General features: G+C 36.3%; 1 protein-coding gene across 1 annotated transcript in view; it reads right to left on the minus strand.

Moving 5' to 3' along the window:
• mmd2a (monocyte to macrophage differentiation-associated 2a) overlaps window positions 1-22525 on the minus strand; it is a gene marked incomplete at its 5' end in the record, with an annotated part of 74929 nt that overhangs the window by 4148 nt on the left and 48256 nt on the right. The window lies entirely within an intron of this gene.

A 22525-nucleotide genomic window follows, 5' to 3' on the forward strand; every position in this document is an offset into this window, starting at 1 on the left:
CAATTATCAGATCGCCATTCCAAGTATTGATGTCGATCGTGTTCCCAACATAATCCACCAAAGAACATGAATCGGTGGTGCTTGATTCTCCCCAATCCATGTGTTATAAATAGGGCTGTCAGTTTATTGTGTTAATTAGATTAATTAATTACACAGCAAATTATCGCGTTATGAAAATTAACTCAAAATTAAATACAAAAAAAAATGATTATAATATTTTTTTTGTCTCATTCATTCCATAAGAATGTAGAATACACATTTACAGACTTTTTTTTTAATATGGTCCATTTGCATGTTCTTGGTATCTGATTCTAGGGACATCTATGAATCTCAGGTAATGTATTCCCAGTGTCAGTGTGGGCTAGATCCACAAAGAATGGATTGCACGGTGCAAGTTGCACCCTTACTTACAATTCATTATGAATTGAAAATGGGGGACCCTGATGTAAACAAGACGAAAGTCTTTCTCTGGTCTCCCCTTAACAATTGTGTATTGAGCCGTACTATATTGTACCCATTCTGCAATCTGTTAATAACATTTTCATTCAATAAATCAATCTGCGCGGTGATTGATTGAATGAAAATTTTATTTTTGAGTAAATTGTAATGAACCAAATGAGAATATCAATAATTTTTTTTTTATCTTTGACTGTGAATAACACCATGCTCAAATTGACCAGACCTGAAAAATCTAAGCAAATTAATAGATGGAAGATGATTAAACAGAAGGTTTTGTAGATACAGTACTTAATTCTGCCATCCGGACACATGCCATTTTAAATATGATTATAGAATATCAGGCATAAAATGGTTATGCGATTAATTAGATTAATTCATTACAAATCCTGTAATTAATTAGATAACATTTTTTAATCGCCTGACAGCACTAGTTATAAACGTTACTCCTGCCCAACAAGGAAAACCCGGACCGGACTTTTTAAATCGACGTACAGGCCAAGCCAGAGAGATCCCAAGGATGTGCAATACCGGCCGCAAGGCATTAGGCGGCGGTATTGGATGTTTGCGATCTCAGACCCATTCCCAATGATAACGATGGATTATGAATGGAAATAGCGAATAAAAGAAATAACGACCAAAACCCAACTTTTCTCAGGTTTGGCGCTCAAGCGATGGTGAGTTAACCCGACTTATCTCGGGTCTGGCGTCCAATGTGTTAATGTCCAAAATAAATCAGCATTGTTTTTGGTGAAGTGCCCCTTTAAGCTCACAATATCTCTGTTGTTTCAAAGTCTAGGCCTACATCATTAAATAAAATCATCGACATCTATTTCAACCTCAACAGAGAATTAAGATTCACATTGTGTCAGACCTTATAAGGGAAGTTTGATTGATTGTAGCCACGCCCCCTTTGAGATGATGTATGCCCCCTAAGTCCCGCCCCCTTCTCTGATTGGTCGATGATTCAAGGAGGCGGGACATCTGGTTTCAGAGGGGAGTGACATCCGGTTTCAGAAGAGGAGGAGTTATATGGGGGAGGGACTTCCGGTTTCAGAATTTTCAGATTTTCTTTTTCCAAAATAAATGTTTTTTTTATCTTTCTTTTTTCAAAATAAAAGTTTTTTTTATTTTCAGAATAAACATTTCAGAATGTATGTGTAGGGGAATATTTTTAAGAAAAATACAATGTGTCTATCTTCAGAATAAATTTATGTGGACATAAATAAACATTTCAAATATGTATATGTTCAGAATAAGTGTCTGTGTATGGGAATTAAGTTACAGAATGTGTGTGTGTGTGTAGGGGAATTAAGAAAAATACAATGTGTGTTCAGAATAAAGTTTCAGAATAAGTGTGTGTGTGTGTGGAGGATTTAAGAAAAATACAATGTATTTGTGTATTCCTCTGTTCAGAAAATGGATTCTTGGAGAATGCTTTCTTCCAAGTGGTTGCTCAATAGCCTCTCTGTCAAACTGAATATCTCTCTGTCAGTTTGCTGTTTCTGAGTAGACTGCATCTCCACTCTGAAGGCTGTCTCCCTCTCTGTCACATTCTGAAACACTAGACTGTTTCTCAGTAGACTGAATAACTCTCTGTCAAACTGCAGCTTCTCTGAAATGACAGCCCCCATCGCTGTCACAGAAGGAGGCGGGAGAAACGAAAGACATCCCCTCTTTTTTCTGTATGCAGGTCCTGTCACTTCCAGTAGATTTACGACCGTGTACGACTTCCCCTTTCTGTAGAAAAAACTCACGGCCCCCATGGTGTGCGTGTGTGTGTGTGTTTGGATAAAGCCAGATGCATGTTAGGGGAATATCTTTTAAGAAAAATACAATGTCACAATCTTTAGACACTTGTGTTCAGAAAAGAAAACTACAAATGTAATGTGCCTATATTATTGATTCTTGGATAAAGACACAATCTTTAAGCAATTGTGTTCAGAAAATTACAAAGTGTATAGGTTCAGAAAATACAAATGTATTCCCTTAGTGATCTTTGGGTGTCAAAGTGAACCATTTCATTAGCCTGCAGGGGTCTAGGGTTTGAATGTATCGTTAATACGGTCCTGTGAAGCGTTTTATTTAAAATAGATTATTTTAAAAAAGGATGCATTACATATATTGTATTTTTGTTCACATTAATTATTACAGTTAAAGCTATATGTGATAGCTTAAAGAGCTGTGCTGAAAATATAAAGTACAGAAAATATCTGTGAGGATCTGTGTGTGAGGGGTGTGAATAGGACCCTCTTAGGTGTTAAAACACCCCATGATGGCGTGAAGTTTAGGGGACATGCAGACTTAGAGTAAAACTATGTAGAACATTATACTCATAGCATATTTTTTGTTCACACAATGGATGGGTTCACATGAACATAATCTGACCAATGCATAACTAACCTTACAGTCATGCATTTGTCCTAATAAACTAACCTACACTATAACATGCAGCACTTTGATGAATATTGTTACACAGCTGACTGAGTTGTAATACCAACTATTTCACAGTTTGGGACACAGTGTTTACAGAGAAGCTGCAGTTATTATCTCTTATTTTGTAAAACTAATACAATGTATTAAGATATAAATGTACCCTATACTCGAGTCTTTGACAAGGTTAAGAGAATACATGCCATAGAAAGACTTTAGTCTTGTTTACATCAGAGTCACCCATTTTCAATTCATCAGGGCCTATATGACATACAGATAGACAGTACTGCTACATCCATACATTTAGGACATACCAGATTGCAAATACACCAGTGTTTGTGATACAAAACAACAAAAATAGTTCAGAAAATATGTATGTGTCTGTCCAAGCTGTTTTAACTGTTTCAATAGGGGTATTTCATCTGTCTTAAATTAATAAATTAAGACTTATTTTTGGATATAGATCCCTTCAAAGCATGAATGTCCTTAGACTGTATCAATACTAGGCCTACATTTATAATGCATTTATAGGTCAACTACCGCACGGTTCAAACCTCAACATCACAACAAACTTATATGTCACAGTACCACTGAAATAGCACAGAGTTTGGGGAAAAGGCCTTCATGTTCTCTGATAGCTAGGTCTGTAATGGACTTTAAAAAAAACTTTGAAACTGCATCCCTTCACTACCCTATCTGATTTTAAAGTTCCAAATTAAGGGTATTTAAAGAATGAGACCATTCAATATAGTTTGCTCCACCTCAAATGTAACCCCAGGGCCCACTTTGCCTTCTATGTATGTCTCAGGCTGCTTTTTGTGTATTTTTAGGTGATTGTTGTTGCTGTCATTCGGGGGCCAGGTTTAGCTCGGAAAAAAGGGGTCGATGATCTCAAATGACTACATGGTAAAAGGTATAACAACTTTCGTGAAAGAATTGGAACAGTGTTACACAAGAGTAAATCAGACATAATATTTGCAAACACTATAGTTCTAAACACTATTACAAAATCTTTGTATCTACTGTAGACAATATGCAATTATATCATTGTCACCTGAAAACATGTTGCAGGATATTTAGCAGAAACTATGGTAAATGTACTTTGGTGCATGTAAAAACATGAGTTTCAAGTTTCTTTAATAGTTGACATACAGAAGTACAGAATACTTTTATACAAAATGCTTCTTTCTTCTACGCTCCAGAGACTGTGCTAGACAAGAGATAGTATGAAATAAAACAGTATAACATGTAAAATAGAAGTAAAGCTAGAAGTCACATAGACACAATGTTCGATACAGAATAGAAGTAACAGAGTTACCATACAATATACTATGCAATACTAATATACAATAATATATAGTACAAAGCAGAAATGAGGTGAGGTACAATTTAGGCATAATTTACAGTAAGGTGTACACAGGTAAGGGGTGTAGTGCAAATCCATTACCAATAAATATAAAGTGTGTTTAGGTGTTCTAAAGTATGGAGAGTGGGTGCTGCAATGTGTTGTTTGTTTAAAGTGAGTGTGTGCGTTTGGATGTGTGTTGTGAGTGCATTTGATGGTTGTTGCATAGTGTTATTCTTCCTTATATGATAACACATAATCCTATTGAATTCTGAATTTCTTGTTTATTGGTTGAGTGTCAATTATAAAACATATCAAATCATGAAACTGACCGATACAGCTAAAATAGACGTTTACTCAATGATGAGGTAAAAACAAGGTGTTTCATTACAAATGTATTTTAGAAGTCTAGTAAAATCAAACCCCAAAGATCTCCTACGTATTTTCTTTAACCGGTTCTAAGATACAGTATACAACAAATACATTTCTGAACTACATTACAGAACAGTGTCTAGTTAAAATAGTTTTTAGCCACACTAAATATTTGTGTAATATACCCAATATTATGGACCTGTATTACAAACTACAGTTACACACAGCATGAAATATTCAATCAACACAAAAGTGACGGTCGAAGAAAACTCAAGATATTGTATGAGGTGTTTTTAAAAGGGCGAATTAACTATTTTTAGTAGATTGAATCATTAGTCAGAAGGATCTCTGCATGTAGGAGGATAATGCTATTTTCTCAGGGGGTTGACATATATCACCCCCCACGACACCTCACTCCATTGTAAGACAAACAGCTTTGGTGCTGTAATTACAGTGATTAGACTCGTTTGCCTGTTTTCACTTCTATCAGGATGTAAGGGGATACAAAATCTATATAATAATAAGCTGTATACCAACTGACATGCAAGAATTGCAACTCAAAAAGGGGTCACAGCTGTAAGCAGACTTAGCCATAACGTATGCATAGATAATGTGCACAAAAGAGTAAGACAGTAAGTACGCAAATAAAATCAGCATTAAATAATCTAGATAAGGTCTAGAACATTAAAATCTATAATTTTTTGGTATTTAGTATAGACAGTTTGTATTTATATCAATGTCATATGAAAACATGGATGCATTAGATTTAGCGGAAACTAGTTTCCATCTGTACACAGAGAACATGATATCACATAATCCTAGTGAATTCAGATTTTTTATTGAATGTCAATGTTACACATAAATTATAAACATATCAAATCATGAAACTGACCGATACAGTTAAAATAGACGTTTACACACTGATAAGGTAAAAACAATACAGATGTATTTTTTAGAAGTTTAGTACGATCAAGCCCCAAAGGTATTTTCTTTAACCTGATCTAAGGTATATTATACAACAAATACATTTCTGAATTACTTTGCATAACAGCATCTAGTTTTTTCAGATGCAATAAGAAAGCCCCCTGAGTTTTATGCTCTCAATATTTCGATATGCATTAAATCCTACAGTTACACACGATAAGAGATATTCAAACAGCTCAAAGATGATAGTTCTAAGACAAATACATTTTAACTCACCATAGGTGAGTTAGTGTGTAGTATGGCTAACATGTATGAAAGTAACATAAAGCCGTTATTAGAGTTGTTGATACAATATTATAATTCATAATAATTATGCAGAAAGAGCAAAATGCACAGTATTACCGGCGGAGGTTGTTTGATCTTTGTCCCGATGATTGAAGGAAATTCACTTTAAGAATCATTTAGCATGAAACATCTTAAAACAAAGATGTATTTTATACATCAGTAACCATGAAAATAATGCAATGTTAGGTTTTACCGTGATTATCATGGTCACAGATAGGAATGTATCCAGGAGGGGGTCCTTTATACATCAGTAACCCTGGACATACTTGTGAAGTCACAGATAGGAATGTATCATTCACATTCATTTATCCAAATGTACTCAGTTTGTGTGAAATTTAGTCTGCGAAATTTATTGTGTAGCAAAAACATTTCATATTGTTACAGTGATGGTCTGGTTGATAGCTACATTGTCGACATGTCTTATTTCTACATGAAAGTTATGCATCGTTCACACAATAAAGATGCTGTTTGTGAAAAAATTATGTATAATATCTGGACTGATTCACAGTGCCCTAGGTAGCGATACACTATACCCCGTTACAGGGAGTATAGTGGATCGATTATATTTTATATGAAACACCTTAAAACAATGAGGCATTTCATTTATAATATCAAAACATGGAACTCTTATGTAGAATGATGTAAAAAGAGTTCTAGTAATATATTTCACTTTAAAAACATGTACAAAAAAGATAAATATCCGACTCCTGCTATGGGAATTACACCTTTTCTATACATAGCAAATGTTATGGTATGTTTTATTGTAACTGTTTGACTGTTTGGTTGTTTTAGTGCAACACTACTGTCCGCAACATTTAAGAAGGATGAACCATTGAAAGGGTCTAGGGTTATCTCCTCAACACTAGGTCTGAGGTGCATTTTCGTCCTATTGATAGGTTTTTACATACCTTTGCAAGAATATGTATGACTGTGCTGCATTCATTTATTTTAAATTTGTTGTATTTCAAGGTATTTTTATCTTATTCATGATTTATTGTGATACTTCTTCTTGAAGTGTTTAAAGAAGATGTGTTTGTCCCAAGGGTACATTAATGTATGTATTGTAGGACCTTACAAATAAATGATTTGATCAAGGTCCTAACAAATGGTAAAATGTTTTCATGCACTACATTTAATAGACAGTGATGACATTTTTATCCAAAAAAGAGACTTAGAAAAGGGGATCAGCAAACTCTGCAGGGGGCCTACATTTCTGGCTGTTAGGGGTAGTGGTATTGTTTAAATAGCAGTGTTGACATTTCGAAGTCTTAAAGGGGAACTATCTTATAAATGACCTTTTCCAGTGTTTAGGGTCATTTTCTAGATATGTGGACTTATAGTAATAGGATCTATGTCTCTAATTCTCGATTTGGCGCATTCTTCCAATTCTCCTCTCACAATAATGTCCCTCCCTCAAGTGAGTCATCTGAAAATTAGCGTATTCGGGACGTCAGGTGGTGCGTATTTGCATAATAACACCCGCCCCCCTCTAGCTGCTAGCCGAGGGAGAGCGAGAGAACTGTAAACACTGTGTGTCTCCCTCTCCTTCTCTCGTTCGAGGAAGTCCAACACCGCGCTGCGTGTTTACACAGTTCTGTTTTTTTCTCTCTCTCTCTCTGGGAGACACGCTGAGTTTTTTTTCTCTCTCTCTCGGAGACACGCTGAGTTTTTTTTTCTCTCTCTCTCTCTCTCTCTCTCGGAGACACGCTGAGTTTTTTTTCTCTCTCTCTCCCTCTCTCCCTCCCTCTCTCTCTCTCCCACTCACTCACTCACTCTCACACTCTCACACTCACTCAAAGTGCTTATGGGCGGAGCCAGGCCATAACAGCCTGAAATCCGGAGGCTGAAAAATTATGGTTTTGAGTACTTATATAAACCAATGCATTTTTTTTTTTTTAAACTTACAGATGTCTTCAATAGACTCACAGGAATTGTGTAAAGTTGCCCAAATAGTGCTAGGAATAGTAAAATAGTTCCCCTTTAAAGGGACCCCACTTCCCAGACCTGAAGATAGTTACACAACTGGATAATATTTTTTATTTTTAAACATCTATAACTGTAAGGAGGAACTTAAAATTATTCAAAGCAATTATTACACCTTGAGGTAGAAAAAAACGCAGTTGGGTATATTATAAAAATGTATTAAAGAATATTGCACATCATGCTGTAACCTTTTTTATCAATAATATAAGCGTGGATAACATCGATAATATGGTTAATATCTAAAGTTTCTAAACACTTATGATTTTTCAGTTTAAAAGCCGTAACATCCACTATTACCGTGTATAAGCATAACAGGTGTGCTCTGTTAAAATTACCATTCATATGATCTAAAATAGTAACTAAGCCGTTTTCAGATAGAAGACTTTCATCCTTTGAGAGTGTCTCTATCATATATTGCCAATTATTTAGCAAGCCTTTCTCTCTCACAAGCTTCAACATATTTTCAAAAAGCCTTAAGCGCACGCTATTGACATTCCCGTTTACCCATCGATGTACAATTATCCTGACAGCTCCGCTGCGGTCACTAAGGCTTTAAGAGTAGCTACTTCGATTGGGAACTGGAGGGTTTTCTTCTAGTAGGATACAGTCTCTTAACACTTTAATCGCCGTTGACGCTGGAACACGTCATTCCCCGCCATGCTCATTCTGCCGAAGACGCTGGACAGCGTCTTTGATATCAATATTTCAAAAATCTGTGATCGAAATCATATTTCTCCCCCGGAGACATGAGATGTACTGGTGAGCCCCTATCAACTCTCTAACGGTTCAAGAGCGCCATCTGGTGGCCGATCGGCGGATCGCCCAGGGAAGAAACAGGAAGTGGAAGCTGGTGCTCATTTCAATTTGGTCCGATCACTCGGTAATAGTCCCAGGACTCGAGCTGATCACGACGGATAGTGATCCGTTACCAATAACTCGATAAACAACATGATTTGGACGTATATACTATTATACAACCTGGAAATGGATCGGATATTTCGACTTCCCATAATAGAAAAAATTCTGTTCCACGCTCATCTCCCAACGGCGAGAGGAAGCTACGGTGAGTTTCAGCGTTATTTTGTAATGTCTTCTATACTAACTGCTCTAATGATCATATCACCCACACTAGATGAATGATATAACGTTGCCCACGGAATTATAAACGACCCCCCCCCCCCATCCGGTCATCATCAGATCATACGTAGTAACTTCTAGAAGTACGTCCATTTGAAATTTTTTATCTCGCACAGATTCCTACCAAACTGTATTTGATCATCAATATAATGCATTTAGGGCTATAAATCAAGTTCTGGAGAAAGCTGCAGAAAATGATAAAAACATACTTATACTTTAGACCGTATTTTAGTATGAATATGTGAATGAAAAAGTATAACGTTGCTACACCCTGAACAAGAGATATAAGACGTTGAATGAGCCATAGTAATGTCAATTTAGCAATAAAATTTTAAAAGTTATAGCCCTGCAAAGAAGGGGAACTTCTCCATGTTAAATAGGGCTGGCGAGGGATGGTAAATTATGAATTTAACCCCGGCGATCAAAGTGTTAACCATACCCCGGGCGGGGGATGGCAGTGATGATGCTTTGTTGGTTACATCAACGATAGGTATTTCTTCGGGGTCAGGGTGGAATACATCAGATTCTGATGTAAGAGGGGTGTACCAGGGGCTATTAGGAGGAGGGGGATCCATACACCTGACGGGGTTTGGCGGTGATGAATCCGGCGATGAAGTCTCCCAAATCGTTGAAAGAGGGCTGTAACTAGTCCTAGGGGTGTCTAGGAGGCTTTGCAATGAAAAAGTTTTAGTTGGTGGGCGGCTACGTGGCGTAGTGGGCAAGGCGCTGGTCGTTCATACTAATACACATTGGCCGTATTAGGGGGTGGGAAACTGATGGGTGGGGATCGGGCGTTGTGGACAGCGACTCCTACAGGTCGGTTGGTGCGCCTGCGCAGTAGAATCAGGAAGTGTCGGGGGCAGCGTGAGCCTCCCACGCGTTACTCCTCGCCACTGAGAGATCGAGCTGCGCAGGTGAAAAGATGCGACTGCTGTTACCTCAAGTACCGGAGGGGACTTGTGCTATGTATGACTTAGTCCACATTGCAGCCGGCTTGTGGGAGGCAAGAAACAGCATTCGTGACAGGGGAGGGTTGAATTGGATGATACGAAATTGGGATGGGAGAAAATATAGTTTTAGTTGAACCATACAGGGTTACGGGTAATGTCTCAACTTCCTCGTCTCGAGCGTATAGTGGAGACAGGCGAGCTAGTGTATCCGATGCATGCTTAGAAGGATCTTCCCTGTGTCTCACATAGAAAGCAAAGTTTGGTTGCTGTGAAGGAGGGTCCATGAAACTATACCCGCCAAAGGGTACTGTCTTAATTTTGTCCGGCGTATATAATGGGGACAGGCTTGTTTGTGTATCCAATGCAGAGTTAGAAGGATCTTTTGGGGAGAAAGTCATGATTTCTATCTAAAAGTACAAATGCATTGTAAGTCTTTTTTAAAGGAGGATTTAGGGTTGACACGCCCCATCCTCCGCCCCCTCGCTGGGTCACTCCCACTCCATCTTTTCTGAATCGTCGGCTGGAAGGAGCCTTCTTCTAAAATATGCCAGGTCTGTCCTCACCTTAACCCCTTCGTTAGTAACCATTCCGCAAGTCCGAAGACATTCTAACCAGGCCGGTACCGGTACTGAGAAGAGGATATACTCATGACTTGTATTAAGGAACCTTGAGAAGATGGTTAGATTAGTCTCTACACCAAAAGCCAGAGTACTTTTTATAGATATCCGCCCGTAATACACATACCCGTAGTCTATTGAGCTTATTACCAGGGTGAATATATGCCCATCCTTAAGCGTTCTACCCACTAATCCATCCATAGCCTCATACGAAGCTTTTTTTAGCTGCCAAAATTCACTCTCCGATAGGTCTATCTCAGATCTTCTTCCAGCACCCTGGAAATTCTCCAAGGGGGTCTTGTAGAAGACAACTCTCTCAAATTTAACATCATAACAGAATCCGAGGACCCCATCCCTGAGGGGCCATATCTCGGTGTAAAACATGCTACCAAATTTGGATGGTGCAAGTAACTCGGACTTAAAATGCGCTACTCGGGCTGACGTGCGTATAGTAGATGTAGCTAGACTGCTCGCCATTTTCTTTTTTTCTAGGGTCTCTCTAAGAGGGAACTCTCTAAATATATAGGTTTTTATCCAACACTGACCGCCTATATAGCGTCATACAGACCCGTCCGCAGCTTCGCCCCCATACAGAAATACATTCATCTAGACCAGACCTGGGCATTGTACGGCCCGCGGGCCGGATATGGCCCGCGGGATGATTCTGACCGGCCCGCGAAAGATTACATGATAATAAAAAAAATAAAAAATAAAATTATATATATATATATTTTTTTTTTAACTTTTTTCTTTTCATGTCAACGTTCACACGCACAATATACGCTTACCTAGGATTTGACTTGATTCAACAACAAAGCAGTCGGGGCAAGCCGAAAACGGTCGAAAGTGTGGTTATTTGAAGTTTGGATTTTTCTTTCACAACTGAGGTAGGTAGATTAAATTTTTAGAGACTAAAGTACAGAAGAAAGGTACTGTTGGGTACCGGTATCGATTCACAGGTACCGGTACCGTATCGGTTCAAATGTGAACGGTACCCATCCCTACTGAACACACAACTGCAGGGCAAGGGCATTTTTGCTCATGAAATGCATAGCCATGTGAAAGCCTTCATGACAAAGTTGCAATTAATTTCAAGGAAACTAGGCAGCAACAATCTCAAACACATGAAAACCCTGAAAGAAGTCAAACCATCAGCTGATCACCGGCACAGGTACTCATCCATGTTGGGAGAACTGCATGATGAATTTTCAAGGCGTTTTCAAGATTTCAAAAAGGTTGAGGATGAAATGCAGCTGGTTTCCTCTCCCTTTACCTGCAGTGTTGATAGTTGTTCAGCTTGAACTCATTGACCTGCAGTCTGATTCACTACTGAAAGAGCACTTTAAGTCAGCATCACTGTTAGAGTTCTACTCTGCTCTCAAGGAGGAGAACTTTCCAAACATGAGGAGACATGCTCAGAAGATGTTGGTTCTCTTTGGATCCACCTACATATGTGAACAGACATTCTCAGTCATGACGTTTACCAAGTCCAGGTACAGATCCTCTCACTGATGAACATCTGGCAGCTGTGCTTCGCAGCTCCACCTCAGACATGCAACCTGACTTTGATGGACTTGTTAAAGCTCAACAGAGACTGGATTTCTCACACTGAATGAAAAAAAAAAGAACTGAAGAACACTAAAATGTGGAAATATAACAAGTAAAATGGGAAACTTGATCTTTTTTTTGCACAGTTCTGAAAACATTAAATGTTTAATATAGGCATGTAAAGTAAAAAAGGCTACAAAACTGGGACACTTTTTTTTACACAGTTCAGTGACATGTCTTGTTTATTTTTGCTATAAGATGATGTGATGTCTTTAGAAAGCTAAGAAAATCCTTGTTTCAATAGTATATGAAACTCAAAATGCCCTTTGTTATTAATGTTTCACATTTTGTTTATCATTTTGGAAATAAATTCTATTTGAATAAATGATATTTTTGAAAGCTAGCCTCACATTTTAATTGCCAAATAATAACATACACTCTTACCAGGGGTCAAAACAATGCCATTTACTGCTTTTTATATAGAAATAAAATGTATATTATGCATAATTGAGTTTGGAATTTTGGCCCGGCCCTCCAACATATTTTCAGTTGCTCATTCGGCCCCCTGGGAAAAATAATTGCCCACCCCTGATCTAGACATACATACCCACCCTATCTTAACCATACCCTGTCGTCATGCGAATGGTGCTACCATATTTCTTCAGACATTTCTATCAGTCTTTGACAGAAACTTTGAAGTATCAGCTGTTGTTTAAAGTATCAGGATCGTAGCATAGGAAATGGGGAATTTCTTCAGCAGGACTACCAGCTGTATTACGAGTTTTATAAACTATGATATCGCATTGCTTTTAAAACATGCTATAGCTAATAAAGTCAACGATGCCGACGTGTACACTGTAACCGGGAATGTCAATAGCGTGCGCTTAAGGCTTTTTGAAAATATGTTGAAGCTTGTGAGAGAGAAAGGCTTGCTAAATAATTGGCAATATATGATAGAGACACTCTCAAAGGATGAAAGTCTTCTATCTGAAAACGGCTTAGTTACTATTTTAGATCATATGAATGGTAATTTTAACAGAGCACACCTGTTATGCTTATACACGGTAATAGTGGATGTTACGGCTTTTAAACTGAAAAATCATAAGTGTTTAGAAACTTTAGATATTAACCATATTATCAATGTTATCCACGCTTATATTATTGATAAAAAAGGTTACAGCATGATGTGCAATATTCTTTAATACATTTTTATAATATGTATATTTATTTAATATATTTAATATATTTAATATATTATAATAATGCCCCCTGCAGAGTTTGCTGATCCCCTTTTCTAAGTCTCTTTTTTGGATAAAAATGTCATCACTGTCTATTAAATGTAGTGCATGAAAACATTTTACCATTTGTTAGGACCTTGATCAAATCATTTATTTGTAAGGTCCTACAATACATACATTAATGTACCCTTGGGACAAACACATCTTCTTTAAACACTTCAAGAAGAAGTATCACAATAAATCATGAATAAGATAAAAATAACTTGAAATACAACAAATTTAAAATAAATGAATGCAGCACAGTCATACATATTCTTGCAAAGGTATGTAAAAACCTATCAATAGGACGAAAATGCACCTCAGACCTAGTGTTGAGGAGATAACCCTAGACCCTTTCAATGGTTCATGGTTTAAATGTTGCGGACAGTAGTGTTGCACTAAAACAACCAAACAGTCAAACAGTTACAATAAAACATACCATAACATTTGCTATGTATAGAAAAGGTGTAATTCCCATAGCAGGAGTCGGATATTTATCTTTTTTGTACACGTTTTTAAAGTGAAATATATTACTAGAACTCTTTTTACATCATTCTACATAAGAATTCCATGTTTTGATATTATAAATGAAATGCCTCATTGTTTTAAGGTGTTTCATATAAAATAATATTGTAACGGGGTATAGTGTATCGCTACCTAGGGCACTGTGAATCAGTCCAGATATTATACATTATTTTTTCACAAACAGCATCTTTATTGTGTGAACGATGCATAACTTTCATGTAGAAATAAGACATGTCGACAATGTAGCTATCAACCAGACCATCACTGTAACAATATGAAATGTTTTTGCTACACAATAAATTTCGCAGACTAAATTTCACACAAACTGAGTACATTTGGATAAATGAATGTGAATGATACATTCCTATCTGTGACTTCACAAGTATGTCCAGGGTTACTGATGTATAAAGGACCCCCTCCTGGATACATTCCTATCTGTGACCATGACGGTAAAACCTAACATTGCATTATTTTCATGGTTACTGATGTATAAAATACATCTTTGTTTTAAGATGTTTCATGCTAAATGGTTCTTAAAGTGAATTTCCTTCAATCATCGGGACAAAGATCAAACAACCTCCGCCGGTAATACTGTGCATTTTGCTTTTTCTGCATAATTATTATGAATTATAATATTGTATCAACAACTCTAATAACGGCTTTATGTTACTTTCATACATGTTAGCCATACTACACACTAACTCACCTATGGTGAGTGAGTTAAAATGTATTTGTCTTAGAACTATCATCTTTGAGCCGTTTTAATATCTCCTATCGTGTGTAACTGTAGGATTTAATGCATATCGAAATATTGAGAGCATAAAACTCAGGGGGCTTTCTTATTGCACCTGAAAAAACTAGATGCTGCAAAGTAATTCAGAAATGTATTTGTTGTATAATATACCTTAGATCAGGTTAAAGAAAATACCTTTGGGGCTTGATCGTACTAAACTTCTAAAAAATACATCTGTATTGTTTTTACCTTATCAGTGTGTAAACGTCTATTTTAACTGTATCGGTCAGTTTCATGATTTGATATGTTTATAATTTATGTGTAACATTGACATTCAATAAAAATCAGAATTCACTAGGATTATGTGATATCATGTTCTCTGTGTACAGATGGAAACTAGTTTCCGCTAAATCTAATGCATCCATGTTTTCATATGACATTGATATAAATACAAACTGTCTATACTAAATACCAAGAAATAATAGATTTTAATGTTCTAGACCATAGGTGTCAAACTCATGGCCCGCGGGCCAAATGTGGCCCGCCACGTCATTTGATGTGGCCCCCCAAGAGCTCGGGCAAAAAAAAAATATATATATTTTTTTAAACATTAATCTTGGGTTAAAAAATAGCGGCGTTAAAATAATTGTGGGTTAATGCGTTATTAAAGCTTTAACTTTGACAGCCTTAGTTATTACACATTCTTACACATACATGTATGTTGAACATCTGAGGTATTGATGAAGTAACAAAGGAAAAAAGCCAAAAGCACTTACTCCTCAGATATTCTTTGACAATTTTACAGCCCAAAATACAAAAAAGATCCAGGCGGAATAGGTAACAAAGGGTTGAAGAAATATTGTCTGAACTGTCAGATGCAAACTGGCTGTGTGACATAACCGAGCATCTCGCTCAATTGAATAAGAAGCTGTAGGGACGCAAACAAGTCCCACCCAAAACTTGACCAATATAGAGACAACCCTTATATTGTTATTTTTGAGTACAGTTACAGTTGTGTGTTCATGCAGACACATAATAGCAATTTCATTACGAATTGAAAATGGTGGACCCTGATGTAAACAAGTCGAAAGTCTTTCTCTGGTCTGCATCCCCTTAACAATTGTGTGTATTGAGCTGTACCCATTCTGCAATCTGTTAATTAAAGTTAATTAAACTATCTTCCATTAGTTGGATGTATGGCCTCTGCAAGGTTGTGTGTAGCCATTTGTTTTTGTAACATCTGCTACATCTGTCCCACGTGTTCTTTGCAGCTCAGTTGTTAGTTCTGCCCCTCTTGACTGTGACAAAAAGGTTTTGAACAAACTTAATGTCATAGCTTGTATTTGATGATCTTCTTCTTTGTTATTTACTTGAATGGTTTGATCATTGATTAATGGAGTAATATGGGGTTCTGATAAACTAAAATTATTTGTTAAAATAACATAATCTAACATATATTTTTACATCTATGCAAATGCATATGCAATATGTATAACTTGAATAAGTAATAAATACAGAAACAACATGTTTAACAATATGTAAATGAGTAGCTACATTTATTTTACATTACATTAACATTTATACAGTCTTTGGCCCTTTGAGGGCAACCATAATGCTGATGTGGCCCTCTGTGAAAATGAGTTTGACACCCCTGTTCTAGACCTTATCTAGATTATTTAATGCTGATTTTATTTGCGTACTTACTGTCTTACTCTTTTGTGCACATTATCTATGCATACGTTATGGCTAAGTCTGCTTACAGCTGTGACCCCTTTTTGAGTTGCAATTCTTGCATGTCAGTTGGTATACAGCTTATTATTATATAGATTTTGTATCCCCTTACATCCTGATAGAAGTGAAAACAGGCAAACAAGTCTAATCACTGTAATTACAGCACCAAAGCTGTTTGTCTTACAATGGAGTGAGGTGTCGTGGGGGGTGATATATGTCAACCCCCTGAGAAAATAGCATTATCCTCCTACATGCAGAGATCCTTCTGACTAATGATTCAATCTACTAAAAATAGTTAATTCGCCCTTTTAAAAACACCTCATACAATATCTTGAGTTTTCTTCGACCGTCACTTTTGTGTTGATTGAATATTTCATGCTGTGTGTAACTGTAGTTTGTAATACAGGTCCATAATATTGGGTATATTACACAAATATTTAGTGTGGCTAAAAACTATTTTAACTAGACACTGTTCTGTAATGTAGTTCAGAAATGTATTTGTTGTATACTGTATCTTAGAACCGGTTAAAGAAAATACGTAGGAGATCTTTGGGGTTTGATTTTACTAGACTTCTAAAATACATTTGTAATGAAGCACCTTGTTTTTACCTTATCATTGAGTAAACGTCTATTTTAGCTGTATCGGTCAGTTTCATGATTTGATATGTTTTATAATTGACACTCAACCAATAAACAAGAAATTCAGAATTCAATAGGATTATGTGTTATCATATAAGGAAGAATAACACTATGCAACAACCATCAAATGCACTCACAACACACATCCAAACGCACACACACACTTTAAACAAACAACACATTGCAGCACCCACTCTCCATACTTTAGAACACCTAAACACACTTTATATTTATTGGTAATGGATTTGCACTACACCCCTTACCTGTGTACACCTTACTGTAAATTATGCCTAAATTGTACCTCACCCCATTTCTGCTTTGTACTATATATTATTGTATATTAGTATTGCATAGTATATTGTATATTGTATGGTAACTCTGTTACTTCTATTCTGTATCGAACATTGTGTCTACGTGACTTCTAGCTTTACTTCTATTTTACATGTTATACTGTTTTATTTCATACTATCTCTTGTCTAGCACAGTCTCTGGAGCGTAGCAGAAAGAAGCATTTTGTATAAAAGTATTCTGTACTTCTGTATGTCAACTATTAAAGAAACTTGAAACTCATGTTTTTACATGCACCAAAGTACATTTACCATAGTTTCTGCTAAATATCCTGCAACATGTTTTCAGGTGACAATGATATAATTGCATATTGTCTACAGTAGATACAAAGATTTTGTAATACAGTGTTTAGAACTATAGTGTTTGCAAATATTATGTCTGATTTACTCTTGTGTAACACTGTTCCAATTCTTTCACGAAAGTTGTTATACCTTTTACCATGTAGTCATTTGAGATCATCAACCCCTTTTTTCCGAGCTAAACCTGGCCCCTGAATGACAGCAACAACAATCACCTAAAAATACACAAAAAGCAGCCTGAGACATACATAGAAGGCAAAGTGGGCCCTGGGGTTACATTTGAGGTGGAGCAAACTATATTGAATGGTCTCATTCTTTAAATACCCTTAATTTGGAACTTTAAAATCAGATAGGGTAGTGAAGGGATGCAGTTTCAAAGTTTTTTTTAAAGTCCATTACAGACCTAGCTATCAGAGAACATGAAGGCCTTTTCCCCAAACTCTGTGCTATTTCAGTGGTACTGTGACATATAAGTTTGTTGTGATGTTGAGGTTTGAACCGTGCGGTAATTGACCTATAAATGCATTATAAATGTAGGCCTAGCATTGATACAGTCTAAGGACATTCATGCTTTGAAGGGATCTATATCCAAAAATAAGTCGGTAGCACTTTATAATAACACCCTGTTATAATACATTTATAAAGTATTTGTAGATAATGAACTAATCATGAACAAACCATTTATATACATTCATAAATGATTATTAAATCATTTATAACTATATTTGTATACCATTTACAAAGTATTTATAACGCATTAGTGGATAATGAACTAATCATGAACAAACCATTTATATACATTCATAAATGATTATTAAATCATTTATAACTATATTTGTATAACATTTACAGATTAGTTCTACATTATTTATAACTCATTATCAACATTGTTTGTACTTGATTTGTTCATCATTAAATAATGTTGTTTAATGTGTAGTAACACATTTGTAGATGCTTTGAAAAATGGATATGAAAAAACGACTATAGTGTATCTCCATTTATTTTTCATGTTCAACAAATGATTTGTTAAGACATTCATAAAACATTTATAAAATCATTTGCAGATGCTATCGTGGGGGCCAATCTAAAGTGAAGCCTATTCATCATTAACAAGTGTCTAATACAGTTAATTATTTGTTTACTTTTTCATCACATGTTACAAATGTTGTAGGCAGCTTTCGGATACACCCTTCTTTGTGACATCAAACAGTGACAGAATTAGGACTAAAGATAAATGCAATTTTATTAACATATAAAATACATGTGCATGACATATAGTATAACATCGGGGGGCACTAGGACCCAGGAGTACCCTGGCCAGGTAGAGTATCTAGAGAGGAAGTCTCACGCGAGCGAGACTTGACGTCACGTCTGTTGCCGTCTGTTTGAATGGAAGCACAAGTTATCCGTGCTGCGTCTATACTTTTGCTTTTAATAAGGTATGAGCAGGTTAAACACCTTTTTTGTTGGTAAATCTATTCCATCATTTCCGACCTACAAACAACTCTTATGTTGTGTAGACGCTCGTGTAGATGTGGTGGCCGCTAACGTTACATTTGTTCGACACAACACACAAGAGTAATAATTATTTGTGTCGTGTCATCATCACTGAGCACACATTGCAAATGTAACGTTAGCATAAGAGTTGTTTGTAGGTCGGAAATGATGGAATAGATTTACCAACAAAAAAAGGTGTTTAACCTGCTCATACCTTATTAAAAGCAAAAGTATAGACGCAGCATGGATAACTTGTGCTTCCATTCAAACAGACGGCAACAGACGTGACGTCAAGTCTCGCTCGCGTGAGACTTCCTCTCTAGATACTGTGAGGGAAAATTATTTATGTATGATATCTCATTTATAATGTACAAAATTCACAATTAGATATATTTGATTTCAGACCATAAACACTCTGTCTGTCCCAAAACCTAGTGCAAAGGTTCGCTTATGCAAACAAGCCATTGTTTGCACAAGCTGACTGGCCCCAACTTGTACACCACTACTACCCCCCCCCCCCACCTTTGTATTATCATGTGCCCCGAAGTAATTTCTATAAACCCTGTCTGCCCCTCAGAATCATACCACTATTATCACTGCCTTTGTCATCATGACCTCAAGATGACATGGCACACTTGTACCCCCCTTGTATTGGCCCTGTGTAAACATTACACCACTGCTTTCCCTTAGATGGGACTTCCTTAACGTGCATGTATTGGATTGGATGACAACCGCTGTCATCTATGTGATTGGATCAAACACTATCATGTTACCATGCCCACTTTTACTCTATATGAACTGTATTAAAATGTTCATTCAATTGTGCAACATTTTGTGTGCTCTGCCTTGACTTGTCACCATTTGTATTCTGCAGAATATGATAATAAATCACTTTTAACTGTGAAAGACTGTATCCAAAGCTATATTCATTTCATGCATCACCAAGGGTTTATGACGACTTTTATTTCCACAACAGAACTCTACCTGGCCAGGGTACTCCTGGGTCCTAGTGCCCCCCGATGTTACACTATATGTCATGCACATGTATTTTATATGTTAATAAAATAGCATTTATCTTTAGTCCTAATTCTGTCACTGTTTGATGTCACAAAGAAGGGTGTATCCGAAAGCTGCCTACAACATTTGTAACATGTGATGAAAAAGTAAACAAATAATTAACTGTATTAGACACTTGTTAATGATGAATAGGCTTCACTTTAGATTGGCCCCCACGATAGCATCTGCAAATGATTTATAAATGTTTTATGAATGTCTTAACAAATCATTTGTTGAACATGAAAAATAAATGGAGATACACTATAGTCGTTTTTTCATATCCATTTTTCAAAGCATCTACAAATGTGTTACTACACAACAACATTATTTAATGATGAACAAATCAAGTACAAACAATGTTGATAATGAGTTATAAATAATGTAGAACTAATCTGTAAATGTTATACAAATATAGTTATAGATGATTTAATAATCATTTATGAATGTATATAAATGGTTTGTTCATGATTAGTTCATTATCTACAAATACCTTATAAATGTATTATAACAGGGTGTTATTATAAAGTGCTACCAATAAGTCTTAATTTATTAATTTAAGACAGATGAAATACCCCTATTGAAACAGTTAAAACAGCTTGGACAGACACATACATATTTTCTGAACTATTTTTGTTGTTTTGTATCACAAACACTGGTGTATTTGCAATCTGGTATGTCCTAAATGTATGGATGTAGCAGTACTGTCTATCTGTATGTCATGTATGTCATGATGAATTGAAAATGGGTGACTCTGATGTAAACAAGACTAAAGTCTTTCTATGGCATGTATTCTCTTAACCTTGTCAAAGACTCGAGTATAGGGTACATTTATATCTTAATACATTGTATTAGTTTTACGAAATAAGAGATAATAACTGCAGCTTCTCTGTAAACACTGTGTCCCAAACTGTGAAATAGTTGGTATTACAACTCAGTCAGCTGTGTAACAATATTCATCAAAGTGCTGCATGTTATAGTGTAGGTTAGTTTATTAGGACAAATGCATGACTGTAAGGTTAGTTATGCATTGGTCAGATTATGTTCCTGTGAACCCATCCATTGTGTGAACTAAAAATATGCTATGAGTATAATGTTCTACAGAGTTTTAGTCTAAGTCTGCATGTCCCCTAAACTTCACGCCATCATGGGGTGTTTTAACACCTAAGAGGGTCCTATTCACACCCCTCACACACACAGATCCTCACAGACAGATATTTTCTGTACTTTATATTTTCAGCACAGCTCTTTAAGCTATCACATATAGCTTTAACTGTAATAATTAATGTGAACAAAAATACAATATATGTAATGCATCCTTTTTTAAAAGAATCTATTTTAAATAAAACGCTTCACAGGACCGTATTAACGATACATTCAAACCCTAGACCCCTGCAGGCTAATGAAATGGTTCACTTTGACACCCAAAGATCACTAAGGGAATACATTTGTATTTTCTGAACCTATACACTTTGTATTTTTCTGAACACAATTGCTTAAAGATTGTGTCTTTATCCAAGAATCAATAATATAGGCACATTACATTTGTAGTTTTCTTTTCTGAACACAAGTGTCTAAAGATTGTGACATTGTATTTTTCTTAAAAAATATTCCCCTAACATGCATCTGGCTTTATCCAAACACACACACACACACGCACGCACACCATGGGGGCCGTGAGTTTTTTCTACAGACAGGGGAAGTCGTACACGGTCGTAAATCTACTGGAAGTGACAGGACCTGCATACAGAAAAAAGAGGGGATGTCTTTCGTTTCTCCCGCCTCCTTCTGTGACAGCGAAGGGGGCTGTCATTTCAGAGAAGCTGCAGTTTGACAGAGAGTTATTCAGTCTACTGAGAAACAGTCTAGTGTTTCAGAATGTGACAGAGAGGGAGATAGCCTTCAGAGTGGAGATGCAGTCTACTCAGAAACAGCAAACTGACAGAGAGATATTCAGTTTGACAGAGAGGCTATTGGGCAACCACTTGGAAGAAAGCATTCTCCAAGAATCCATTTTCTGAACACAGAGGAATACACAAATACATTGTATTTTTCTTAAATCCTCCACACACACACACTTATTCTGAAACTTTATTCTGAACACACATTGTATTTTTCTTAATTCCCCTACACACACACACACACACATTCTGTAACTTAATTCCCCTACACAGACACTTATTCTGAACATATACATATTTGAAATGTTTATTTATGTCCACATAAATTTATTCTGAAGATAGACACATTGTATTTTTCTTAAAAATATTCCCCTACACATACATTCTGAAATGTTTATTCTGAAAATAAAAA

Source organism: Notolepis coatsorum (genome assembly GCF_963971535.1).
Source record: "Notolepis coatsorum genome assembly, chromosome: 14".
Lineage (NCBI taxonomy): Eukaryota > Metazoa > Chordata > Actinopteri > Aulopiformes > Paralepididae > Notolepis > Notolepis coatsorum.